This window comes from Coregonus clupeaformis, unplaced genomic scaffold, assembly GCF_020615455.1.
Source record: "Coregonus clupeaformis isolate EN_2021a unplaced genomic scaffold, ASM2061545v1 scaf0674, whole genome shotgun sequence".
Classification (NCBI taxonomy): Eukaryota; Metazoa; Chordata; class Actinopteri; order Salmoniformes; family Salmonidae; genus Coregonus; species Coregonus clupeaformis.
This window is the reverse complement of record NW_025534129.1, coordinates 41,621-54,877: the sequence shown is the minus strand read 5'-3', so window position 1 is coordinate 54,877 and position 13,257 is coordinate 41,621. Positions and strand designations below refer to the sequence as shown.

General features: G+C 43.4%; 2 long non-coding RNA genes and 1 pseudogene across 2 annotated transcripts; 2 read left to right on the top strand and 1 right to left on the bottom strand.

Moving 5' to 3' along the window:
• Window positions 1-2,602: 2,602 nt before the first annotated feature.
• Window positions 2,603-3,085, top strand: LOC123485394. The gene is made up of 3 exons (XR_006658995.1): window positions 2,603-2,634; window positions 2,718-2,823; window positions 3,003-3,085. It is a non-coding gene; the product is annotated as an uncharacterized LOC123485394 (long non-coding RNA).
• A 388-nt stretch (window positions 3,086-3,473) lies between these two features.
• Window positions 3,474-4,159, top strand: LOC123485395. Its single transcript, XR_006658996.1, has 2 exons — window positions 3,474-3,514; window positions 3,783-4,159. It is a non-coding gene; the product is annotated as an uncharacterized LOC123485395 (long non-coding RNA).
• A 1,525-nt stretch (window positions 4,160-5,684) lies between these two features.
• Window positions 5,685-12,971, bottom strand: LOC121582903 (annotated as a pseudogene).
• Window positions 12,972-13,257: the final 286 nt, after the last annotated feature.

Here is a 13,257-nt window from a genome sequence, read left to right as displayed (position 1 = left end):
TAACTTAGTTACCGTTATATGTGATTTATAGACGCTGACAACTTCTGGAGCTGACGTCGCGCCGATCAAAACGGCGGTAGTGCTGGACAAATGGGAAGGCGAAGACGAAGATGAAGATGTGAAGGTAACCAGACAACTAACTAGATAGCTAGTTACATGATACAGGCCATTTTACAGATGATTTTCAAGTCATAATTAACCCATTAGTTGTGGCTAACACAACACGCCTTGCTAGTTAGTTTCAGGGACATTAGTTGGCTAAGCTAGTTAGCAGCGCCAACTCGCGTTATCCACGTTTCAGCTAGTTAGCTAACGGTGTATATCTAGCTAGGTCGATACCGCACAAGCTGTGAGGCCGCACATGTGAAAAAATGTCGACGTGTGTCTCCTGGTTCGAGCTGAGCACAGACTCATTCTCGGGCACTTTTGTTTTTTGAATAACTACGTTGGCTATGTTTTTTTGGGCTGGTTAGAAGCTACTGTAGATTTGTTGCATTCTGAGTTGGGGAGATTCCATGGTGTAACGTTACTGACATGTAGTTACTGACTAGCTAGCTACAGAACTAATTTAGCTTTTTAGGTTAGCAGCTAGCTAGTTAGGTCTGAACTAATGTGTTGACTATCTAGCTTTAAGAGGTACATTCATCATAATCTGACTGCGATTAGTCATTGATGAAGTCAGTTTAAGGCTTTGTTTGTGTTATACATTTAATAAATAGGCACTTAAATGAAAACTAGCTGGCTAACGTTAGTTGCCAACGTCATTATTCTGCCCTGATGATACCAGATCACTGAATTGAGCCTTACTACCAAGGTGCTTCCAACCGACATATGCGAAAAGTAAAGTGAGCTTTCGAGAACCCTCTTCAACAGACTTTTCGCGTTGATTTATTTTCACCATGTATGTCTAGAAAGTCAACCGAATGTATATGTGGAATACAGCTGTGGGAAAGGCTAGCAAAGCAGTTTGTTGTTGACCATGGTTTCTGTGGAATATAGGTAGTGTTCAAGTCATATGGTGTATTCGTGTCCCTAAAACAAAACTTGATCAGTACAGTAGGCCTACAGTTGTTTTGAGAGAAATGTTTGGTGTCTTTTTGGATAAGGCTTGGGCTAGGTACTTCTCTTATTCTTATTAGGGCCTCAATGGATATGGACACATTTGCCAAATATTGGTTGAAATGCTTTACATAACCGCTTTTTGTGATAATGATGTGACTGGTTCTGACATGTCTTCTGATGTTTGATAATGCAGTTGGTCCCATAAATTCAGATCTTGTTGATTTCCTAGAAAATTAAGTGAAGACCATTAGAAAAGTCCCAGAACCAACCGCTAAACTACCCAGTATTATGTACATTTACATTACATTTTAGTCATTTAGCAGAAGCTCTTATCCAGAGCTAACAGTTAGAGTGCATACATTTTGGGAAACGAACCCACAACCCTGGCGCTGCTGAGCTCCAGGGGCTACCAACTGAGCTACAGGGGGACTCTATCAACCACAGAACTTGGAATTTTGCACATGTGAAAATGATTTCAGTTGGTGAACTAAGAACAGATAATCAGCTTGAACAGCTGCAATGGGATAATTTTGTTTTTCTCCAGAATAAGTTTGGCAAAGTGGCATTTCCATTACTTTGAAACTTTGTTTTATTATTCTTTATGCCCTTCCTGGCTACATTCAATCAGTATTGCACAAAAGTAATGGTGGTCCATGACCGTAAATGACTGTTATCCTACCGCTTAGGAGAAAATATAATGATGAGCAAACGCATGCCTTACACTGTTCAAATAAGACAAAGACATTACCATTTGTCTGCTTTAATTGGACCAAAACAAACCTAAATCCATCCAGAAGGGTTATTTAGGGGACTGGAAGCAATGTCAATATCAACTGCTCACAATGATTGTTTCATCTCAACACAAATGCTACAAATTGTTTAAGCAAGAGCAGGTGTCAAAGCATATTTAAAAAAATATTGATCGATGAAGTATTTGCAAGTAAAATCATTATTGGTTTGGTTGATGTCATCATGGGTTAGCTTTTTTCATCACAAAATCAAAAGAAAAATGCAGATGTGTTTTGCTTTCAATAATCATTTTAGCTTCTAGTAAAATACCAAACAAACGGGGGTCAAAAGAAAGGAAAGAAAAAAGCAGAACGAAAAAACCAAGCAGAAAGAACCTCAGGCAGGCAGGCGATGTAGTCACATCATTCGACCCATTCCTGTATGTTCCCCTCTGCAGGATAACTGGGATGATGAAGAGGAAGAGAAGAAAGCAGAGGCAAAGAAAGCAGGTGCAGAAATACAGTGGTTTGAGAAAGTAGTGGCTGTGGCCTGTTGTAATGTAATATGCTGATCTGCACATACCTGTATATATTTTTGTGAATAGTTCACGAAAATGTTCCTACATCAGACTGGCTGCCGGCCATGCTTTTTATTACCAAGTACTGGCTGAAAATATGTGTAATTTCAACTTGATTTGATGGTTGTTTTTGTTCCAGAGGTTTGCTATAACATTGCTTTTTTTGTTTCAGAGGCCAAAGTGTTGAGAAGAAAAAAACTGGGCCGAAAAAAATCAAGGAGAAAGAAAACCGCTAAGGGAAAAAGCAACAAGAGCTGAAAAAGAAAGTGAGTTTTTGAAATGTTGGATTAACCTTACAGATCTGAATATTTTCTCTCTTATGAATCCTTTACTTTTTTCTTGTTGATAGTTGGAGGAAGAGGAAGAGCTTACACCCGAACAACAGCTAGCAGAAAAGTTGAAAGTCCAGAAAATGCAGGAGGAAGCAGACTTGGAGCTGGCAAAAGAGGCTTTTGGTAAGATCCTGGAATATCCTGTCAAGTTTAACCCAGATATCAGAGATGTGATTTTTCCTGCTTTTCTATGTTGTCCTGATCACATCCCTGATACATGAAACATTCATTTTAATGTGTACCCACTAGCCAGCCATACAGTTATTGTTTGTTCTCATTAGTTTTTGTTCTTGTCATTTCAGGCATTTCAGGGGGTAGTACCACAAACAATGTTTCTGGAATTGAAGCCATGTGCCCATCTTCTAAAGAAGACTTCACAGAGTTTGAAAAGCTGCTGAAAGTGAAGATATTACAGTATGAAAAATCAGTGCATTATTCAAGCTTCTTGGAGTCGTTGTTTCGGGGAGCTCTGTATTTCATGTGAGTTCAACATCCTACAGGAATTATTGTACATGAAACATGCTTTATTATTCAGTGTGTTTTAGGTTTGTGCACATAACTATTACTTTAAAACAAATACCAAACCACATGTCATAAATACCTCATATCAAGAAATGTTTATATACATAAGCCATTCAATAATGGTTTGACTTGACATATTTGGAGTTCACTAACATTCAGGCTCAACCATTGTGATAACGTATTAACTGTCTTAACTAAATGTCCTGTTTCTACACAGTGGAAATTGACGACTTAAAGAAAATCAGCTCTTCCCCTGACAGTGCTACTTAATGAAAAACAGAAGCAAGAAAAAGTAAGTTGTTGGCTGTCTTATTCATTCTGAACAAAAATGATGTCATCCTTCTGGTGTTTTTCATGAATTGTAGTTCTCCTTACGGTCAGTGGAGGGAGCCCTCTACCAGTACCTCCATATTGCTTTTCGTTGGTCTCTGCTCAAGGAACTAACTTACACCCTGGTTGCCCCATTCACTTTAATATTCACTCAACTCGCTTTGAAGAACACCAAGTGTTTATTAAGTGTTAATTTGAGCAATGGTTTAAGTTTTGTTTTGGTTCCACAGGCAATCAAAGGCAAAAAGAAGAAGAAAGGAGCTGTACTTGGTGGTGGTATGAAAGCCAAGGGAAAAGATGACCTTGCAGACTATGGAGGATTCGATGGTGGCTACACCCAAGACTATGATGACTTCATGTGACCACAGCTATATCCCCACTGCCTTTTTTACCCTTTAACCTCAGAAATGCAGCTGTACTTCTCATGCTGTCCAGTGTCATCCTGGAAAAACCTGAACAATGTGTCGCCCTTTCATTTTGCTTCAATGATCCGAGGGACAATACAGGGAGCATCCAGTACCAACACTTCTGTTAATACATAATGAAATGGCCTTTTCTCTCATTCAGCCTCCAAACTTCATAAAGATACAAAACACAGTGAAAAATACTTTACTTGCTGTATGTGATTTGTAGAGCATGTTTTTTGATTTAGAGAAATTATGCTCATGTCAATTAATTCCAGTTGCTACTGCAATGACATCTCAACAAATTAGGTTCTATGCAAATAATTTCACCCAGAATGTCTATAAATATAATAGGTATTTCACTTTACCTGTCGATGGGTTTCTTACAGGAAAGTATATAGTATCTATAATGTAGGTTGCCAAATACACATTATCTTTATCCATTGAAAGTTGCATTGTTCATGCTTTTGAAAAATGACACTACATGTTTAGTAGTTGGAGTGTTTGCAGGGGGCTTATTGCGTTCACTGTAAAAATGGATTGACAAGTGTAATGCATTTTAGGTTTGGGCGGTATCCAGATTTTCATACCATCGTACCGGTCCTGTATGCACAAAACAAATTTAAGCAGCAGGGATTTATCCGGGAGGGGCTTGATTGTCTCTGCTGTAACCAAGAAGCTTGATCTTGCAAGCTAGCCACTCAGCTAGTAAATTAGCAAACCAAATGCATAGCTGGAGCCCTGAGCTGGAGATAATTTATTTGGCATGTCTAAGGTAGTTGTAGTTCTAAGCAGTGGTATTGAAAATCATACCGTCTGTATTTCAAATGTATATGGTATACCACCCAAGCCTAATTAATTTTACGATAGATGTGACTCAAACCTCATGGCCATCCTCTGGATACATCTCTGGAATATCCTTGAACAGTTGAAGCAAGAGTGCTTTTAGGTATTTTTTTGTGCATGACAAACAGGTAATTTGCTCATCAATTTGATTACTGCTAATGCAGATATAATTGTGATCAGGCAAGTTCTCACACAACTGGTCTCCTTAACATTGCTTCTGCAGCCTTGTATCAAGTGAGACGAGGAGGGGACTTATGGGCTGACCTTAGTGTCTTCATAATGGTAGAAAGGGACATGTTTTTCCTATTTTCTAACATTTGAGAGGTTTTCAAATTGTTAAGGAAATTGGACATGGTGTACAATATACCGTAAAAGATGACCGGCTCTTCAGTGTTTTATATGCATCTAATTTAATAAAATCACTGGTCGAAAGAATAAATTATAGAATTTCTCTACTTTTTAAAACTTGAATTCACTGACAGTTGTGTTATGGCTTACGTGGATTAGAAGTAACTTGTCCGTAGTGTGCGCTCTACACTGTTGTCAGCTATGTTGTGAATGTGCGCCAACAAATATTTGTCTAAGTGTAAGTGAATCAGCAATCCAACACGTTCTAGGATTGTTCTTGTTTTATTTGGGGTGTAGTGTCTTAGTCACTGGTTACAACCTTGAATGGCATGTGTAATAAATATCCCATTATTTACAATTTCAAGTAGTAAATATTCATCACAGTACAGGTGAAGAAAATACAATTAAAATCTCCACTGAATGTTCCCTGGGAGATACCTGTGTTATAGCTAACAAAATATTTGTTAAGTTTTTAATTTATGGTTATGGGCCTTACTCACAATCGTAAAACATCTTTTAGTAACATATAAAAATTATTACAAACAGTACATTATGAAGAAAAAAAACGTGTATCTTCACTGAAGGGCTAAAATATCAATTTGAATCCCATCACCAATACCCACTTTCTTTAGTGATTTGCCAACATGTCTGATGTGATTGTGATGTGGAGACCCTGACCTGTAGTGCTGTGCTTTAGCCGGAGGTGCTCTGGGTGCGTGTGGCAGCGGGATTCCGAGTACTGCGTCTACGGCTGTTGCGGAGTGCGTTGGCTCCTGCTCTCTGCCTCCTCCCTCGGCCATCCCTCACGGCGCTCGCCAGAGACTGCCCGGGGGAGTTCTGCAGAGCCTGGAACACGCTTTGACGGGTCACCTCACGGTTGCCACAGGTAAAGGTAAGCGCCACTCCCTCGTTGCTCTTCATGACACGGGAAGTGCCGTCAGAGGTGCCATCAAAGCAGCGTCCCAGTGCTATCTCTTTAGCTGTGCGGGGGTCCTGGTCTGTCACTGTGTAGATGCCATAGTTGTGGCCCAGAGGGTCCAGTGGTGCCAGCATTGTGAACTCATTGGTGTCGTTGTTGACGGCTAGAGGCAGGTGATTAACCAGGTACTCTTGAAGCATGGAGTTAACATTGTCCCTCTTACAGCTGCCCTGAGGAATCACCTTCATCAGAGTGCGGTCCACTCGGTCCTGGTCGTAGAGCATGCCACTGCACTTGAACTCCAGGCACACAGCAGAGACGGTGGACTGGTCCATGTCGCGGATGCTGCGGGTGTCGCGGAGGCCATACAGTTGGCCAACGGTCTTGGGGTGAGTGCCGCCCTGGTTGCGGGAGCGCACGTTGATCTCATGTGGGACCATTGATCTTGACCTTGACATAGCAGGCTCGGTACTCCATGGGCTTGGGCCACCAGCTCAGGTAGTCTTCTGTCCAGCTCATAGGATCGTCTTTACGTTGAAAGGCACTGTGTTGTAGTCGTAGCGATCTCCCTCACTCTGGTGAAGCGAAGTGGCCTGCAGTAAATGGGGCTTCCTCACACTCTTCAGTTGGTCAAATGAGTACACAGGTCCATTGAGCTCTTCAGCTGTGTTTGGGCTGGGCTTGGCCACATTGATGCTGAAGGCTGTCTTCTTTAACCTGGGGTCATTGTGGTCTGACCGTCTGTAGTTCAGCTTGCCCAGGTATGGCTGAGGGACCCAATGATGTTGGGGTTGAATTTGGGAGCAGACGGGACAGCCTCGAGTTCTTCTCCTCCCATGTTGGCCATGACGTGGGCAGAATATGCGTCAGCTTTCTGGTCGCCGCAGAAGGCAGGCAGACAGGCACCATTGGGGCCAGTGATGACGCTGTCAAAGCGTCCCCCAAGCACGAGGGTTGGAGGAGTAACCTGCAGTGGGTTCCATGTTGATCAAGGTCACCACCACTCCCTCTACCTGCTCGCTGGGCATGAAGCGATCGCTGCGGAAGCCTCGCACCTTGATGTAACACCTCCTGTTCTCTGGGACGTCCAGGTTAAACAGCCTCCTCTCTCTGATCTCCATGTTCCCAATGAGGAAGGTCCTCTCCTCCCTTTTTACCACGTTGCTTCTTCTCCATCTGGAAGCTCCCTCCTCCTCCCACATGCCCGTGTCGGGGTTCAAGGACCACAGCTTCATGGTGTCCAGGTGCTCAGGCATTTTCACCTGTGTTGAATCCATTTTCACCTTCACCTCTCCGGCGTTCAGTGGTTCTCCGGCCTCCTCATCCCTGAAATCAACTGAGAACATACCGTAGGTTCTCAGGGGCAAGGTGTCTCCCCTCATCTCCTACGAAGTTGAGGTCACTCTGTGCGGCTGCTGCTGTGGACACGTCTCTAGCATCCAGAAAAGTGATGCTAGCCTCTTCACATTACCCACAAATACTTCTCCACTCTGCTTGTAGAAGGAGTTGGGTGGGATCTGGATCTCAGCAATAGGATCCTGGCCCTCCACCTCTCCCAGCTGAAGAGTGTTGAGCTCTGTTGAGCTGATGGTCACTGGTTCCTTCTTCCTCAAAAGCTTGATCTCATGGTAGACGGCGCCCCCTTTGGTGTTGAATGGAAGAACCTTGGTGGTGTTGACGAACTTATCCATGTTGTCCACAAAGGTCATCACCAGCCTCTCAGTGTCATGGGGGACCTGGATGGAGAAGGTGCCTTGGTAGCCTGTGCGGCTGACTCTGGCTCCATTTATGTAGACGTGACCAAATCTCATGGGCTCTCCAGTGTCTGCGGCCACAGCCCGCCCACGCACAATGGCTTTGGTCTCCACACATTTCTGGCAGCCACACTCGGTCACCACCATGGTGGTGAGCTCATAGCCCTGGCATTTTAGTTTTTTCTCCTCCATCTTTGCCACCCCACAGCAGTATGCCACTGAGTCTTTGCACCTGATTCCATTGTCCAGCTGTCCTGCACAGGTTCCTGAGAGGCACTTTCCTACGTCGTAATAGAGAGAGCCGGTGCTGTTTTGGTAGCAGTCATGAGGTAGGCGAATAAGGTAGGATTCGGGTTTCGGGTTACATGAAGGTTGATCTTTACCTGTGAGGAGAAAGGGGTAGAAAACAGACCAACACATGTTAAAATATTTACAGATTATACAATGGAATTATTTTATGAGAAAATCAATACCCTTTCATTCTCCCTCTGATCATTGACTGAAGTCATGCAAATGGCTGTTCAAATAGTAAGTATGAATGTGTGAATATCACCCGTGATGCTTTGAGATCAAACCTAAGACTGTGACTATGGCTGGTTTGGACTTGATGGCCCCAGCCTGGTTGCTGGCTCTGCAGTAGTACTCCCCAGTCTGCTCCATGCTCAGGTTTCTTAAGACCAGTGTGCTGTCATAGTTCAGCTGCTTCCTGTCCAGCAGGCTGCCGTTGTGAAACCTACCGAATTACAGATGACTGTTGAACACTATACCCAGCAAAAACTTTGATTTTGATATGGTAAATATATAACATTTTCCAAGCAGTCATTACAGATCCATTGGCTTACCACTGGTACTCTTCTGGCTCTGGTGATCCACCCACTTTGCAGCAGAGAGCAGCTGTCTGGCCCTCTCTTCTGGCCTTGTTCTCAGGGTTCTTCACCACATGGAGCTTCTCTGAGGGATCACATTACAGTGTGTGAGACCAATGTAAAACAGAGAAATGTAACATGTAAAACAGAAATGTAACAATGTCAGCTTTCATTACTTTTTTTGTGGCCATTTTACCTGCTCTATTCAGCATGATACTGAGGACAGAGGTGCGTTCGGTGCTGTGGGGCACGATGACAGTGTGAGGGGCGTGGTTCCGCAGCTGGACGGTCAGTGTGGCATTGCCGTCGGGACAGATCCCTGGGATGCGGAAGTGTCCATTGTGATCGGTGAGGGTGAGGAGTTTGGAGCTGGGGCCGAAGCGGAGGATGGTGGCCCCTGGGGCAGGGAGACCTCCAGCACTGCGGACAGAGCCCAGTACAATGTGGTCCTGACACATACAGGCGTCACACTCCACATTCATCCTACCCATCTCACAGTGCAGTGTGCAACCTGGAACAACAGCAGCAATACAGTTCAGCATGTCAGACAGTGCCTTTGTACATTGGTTCAGCTATGACCATTTCTAGAATAAAATGCAAATGGTAGTGTGACATTACAGAGGTTTCAATGATATTTAATAGCTGTAATGGAGATGTTGAGAGCAACTCACCAGTCCCAGGGCATTCAGGTCCTTTGCAGGCTCTACCCTCCACTGTAGGTCCGCTGCACTGCTTATCCCACTGCTTATGTTGGGACTGGCATTTCCTGGAGCGCACCTGCATTGCCACCTGGCCACACTTGGCAGAGCAATGGCTCCAGTCTGACCAAGGACCCCAGGCATCCAGAGAGCCTTCTGACCCAGTGTTGCCTGATTGAAAATAGGTTTTCACTCCATTACAAAAGACTGATATAATTGCAGTAGCTAGAAATGTTGCTTGGAGGATAAATTATGGCTTTCACTATTATAGAACAGTTTTATTTTACATAATACAGTAGCTACTTCTCAACTGTATTTAATGTAAGGCACCCAGCCACACATACCAGACTGACCTTTGGGGCACAGGAAGCGCACAGCGTAGTTGGAGCAGTTGCGACCAGGGGCCTGCTCAGCGTTGGCGCACCAGAAGCCCAGGGTAGGGTCTGCGTGGATCTTCTCCCCTGTGTTGCGAGCGGGGATCCAGTCAGTGGTGCGAGCCTCCAGGGACCGGGGGGCGTCACACACCCGCGCGCGGTAGTAGAAACGGATAGCGTCCAACTGCTCATAGTCTCCTCGACCTCCAGGGTGATCCACGTTGAACCAAGTGGTCCACTCATAGTCATCTGGACACAGAATGTCGCACAATGAATACTACTTCAGAATGTTGAAAATAAAATAAAACTGTTAGTGTTTCCATTTTTTAGCTCATTTCTCTGCTGCTGTAAACACGACTGGTGCCATTGGGCTGTAATTCTGAAAGTTATAGTTCTTCATACCATATTATTACATAGACATTAACCAGACTTAAAGCGACAATCCGGACTTAAAGCCACAGTCGTGACAATTGTGTAAAGAGATGTATTTTGGGATGTTAAATGTTACCTTCAGAGTTGTACACTGCAGGGTTGTTTTGTCTCGCAACTCTCGAACTGTCTCTTCTCCATGTTCCTATAAAACATCACCTCATGATGACTCATAATTGACCTGTTGTGACATCACTGAACAATGCCTCAATGCTGATCAGACTGGCCAAACCTCAGACCAGACGGACCAAACCTCTGGCTATTTCTTTCTAGAGTATTATGGTCACCCGTAAAGCAATGGGAAAGAATCTGTATCTTTCAAATCGTTCAACTTTTCAACTATACTCTGAGTCATGGAACAATATATTACGACTTTTACTTTCTCTTCATGTAATGCCACACTCTAATCTCTTTCTGGTGATTTGCCCTGTGTACTTTGGAAATAAAATGAATTGCTCCAACACATGAAAGTGCCAATAGCGTTTCAAAGTGGTCAAGGAATTACGTTGTGGACCAACAGTGAAAAGTTTAAAAAGAGCCATTATATTTATATTTATAAATCCCATCGTTACTCTCAGCTGCAAACAATCAACTGCTTTGTACTAATGTCACTGAAACCAAGAGATTGACTTTCATTCTGATTTACAGACTGACATTTGTAGTGTACGGTGTTACATAATGCATATTTTGACTTTTCACAGACCATTGCAGTTACAGTACCCACCAAACGCCATAATCGTTCTGAGTTCACATTGGGGCTCAGTATAAGCATACTACTGGCACATACTTGTGTGGCCAATTGCAGAGAGGTGTCTCCTTAGCCTTGGCCTTAAACATATCCCGCCTACTTAAGGATGTGGATCAGAATCAGTAATGGGGACGTGCAACAATATGCCTCTGTCTACCAATGGTTTGGGAGAAGAAGGAGTATAGGCTTCTGTAGAGTCAGAAGATCACCAGGCTGCTGTCTATGTCCCAAGGAGACCTCTGTTCTGACTTTTCTCAAATTCACATTAGATAATACTCTCAACTGTATAATGAAATTATCAATGATAATCGAATTTCCACACACAGGATATCATCCTGGTTTACGTTTTGACACGTTGAAAAAATTGTTAACGTTTTCCAGTTGAAATAATAGTTGCAATTCCCAAGCTGAGCCTTGTGAATGAATTATGGAGTTACAACTCCCAAACCGAGCTGTGTGCACGTGCGTTCTTGTGTGTGTGTGTGTGGTGTTTGTTAGGGATCTGTGTGTGTGCACGTGTTAGGGATGTGTATTAGGGATGTGTGTGTGTGTGTGTGTGTTGGGGACGGTAAGGGGAATGTAAATAGTAACTGCTAATGAAGACCAACCTTGTGCCGTTGTGGTGACTCCCAGAGCTAGGAGGAGAGCCCATGTTGACAGGCAGCACATCCTGGCACTCTGCTGTTGCCTCTGACCTGTGACCTTGTGGTAATTACCCTCACGCCAGGCACGACAACACTAAGAATGGTCCACCAACACCTCCTGTAGAGGGGAAATGGAAATACTTAGCCAGAATCATTCCTGGCAGATTATCACAAACAAAAACAGTAGAGTGTAACTTTGTGGTCCACAGTATTAAATTAAATGCTTTTGTTTTCTATTGCATATGATTCCCTGGATGGAATATTAGGTCTCTTTAAATATCTCAAACATGTCAAGTAGAGGAGCTCCACCAGAGGAGGCTGGAGGGAGGAGCTATAGGAGGACAGTCTCATTGTAATGGCTGGAATGGAATAAATGGAAAGGTATCAAACATATGGAAACCATGTTTGACTCCGTTCCATTAATACCATTCCAGCCATTACAATGAGACTGTCCTCCTATAGCTCCTCCCACCAGCCTCCACTGATCTACACCCTGGTGACAGTAATTAAATGCATCTTTTCAGTGAGGAGATCAACAGTAATTTCAAAAACATACAGTATATTGGTGGTCAAATACCCCAAGCAGAATATGACAGATTGATCAAATAAAACTATAATCATTCTTTTTATCCTTCTCACACTTTGAGGTCTCTAGGAGTGACACTAGAGGAGGATGCAGAAACATACAGAATGAAAGAACATTATGGATGTGCAGAACCCCTCTCAGATGACACATCTGTGCTAGCCATCACTTGGTGTCAAGGGAACACTAAAACGTTTCTGCATCCATTGACCAAACACAGGGCTACACAAGCCAAATAGAAAACACATGCACACACTCACACACACCCACACACACACACACACACACACACACACACAGACTTACATACACAAATTATATCCCATGAAAAGCCACGCAGACACTGACTTACTTCCATGAATAGGCTACCTCCTTGCACAATCACACACAAATACTCATAGCTACACACATGCAAGCTGAAACCTATTGTCTGACAATACGTCAAACTGTCTTTCAAGTTCACACAGACTAATGAGAATGTCTTACAGTATTTTATGAAATGTCTGAACTCACAAATGTGCATCAATTGAATTTAAACCAACACTCAAAGAACAGAAGCTGAACTTGCATTCAGCACCTCCAAATCATCTATAAATAATGTTAACTTAAAAATAAAATATGTCTGTTGAAAGAACAATGTTAATAGTAAAGTTCAAAGATGGGTCAACAGGGAAAGAGAAGGTGACTGGATCTCAGTCTTACCCTGTGAGTACCTCTGTATAGTTGTGTTGAGTAGTCACTCTCCTCCCTGTATGCAGGGTGCTGTGTCTGTGCTGAGTGTCCTGCTGCTCTCTCTCTTATATAGCTTAGTGCAGAGCCCAGGGGTCGGCTCTGTGCCATTCACAAGAAGCCAGATGAGAGCGTAAAGACTGGAGACCACGAGTATGACTGAGCCTACTCTCTGCTGCTGCTTCTGGGAAGGTAGGGGACTTACTGTAACTTTCTGCTGTACCTCTGTGTCTATAGATGAGGATACCCAGGTCTAGACATAGACATAAGGGAGAGTTGACCTCAGTCAGGTGGGTCATAATTTTAAGTGGTCATGGAACCTAGTTAAAGCTGGAATCCATTGCCCTTTACACTTGTACCAGT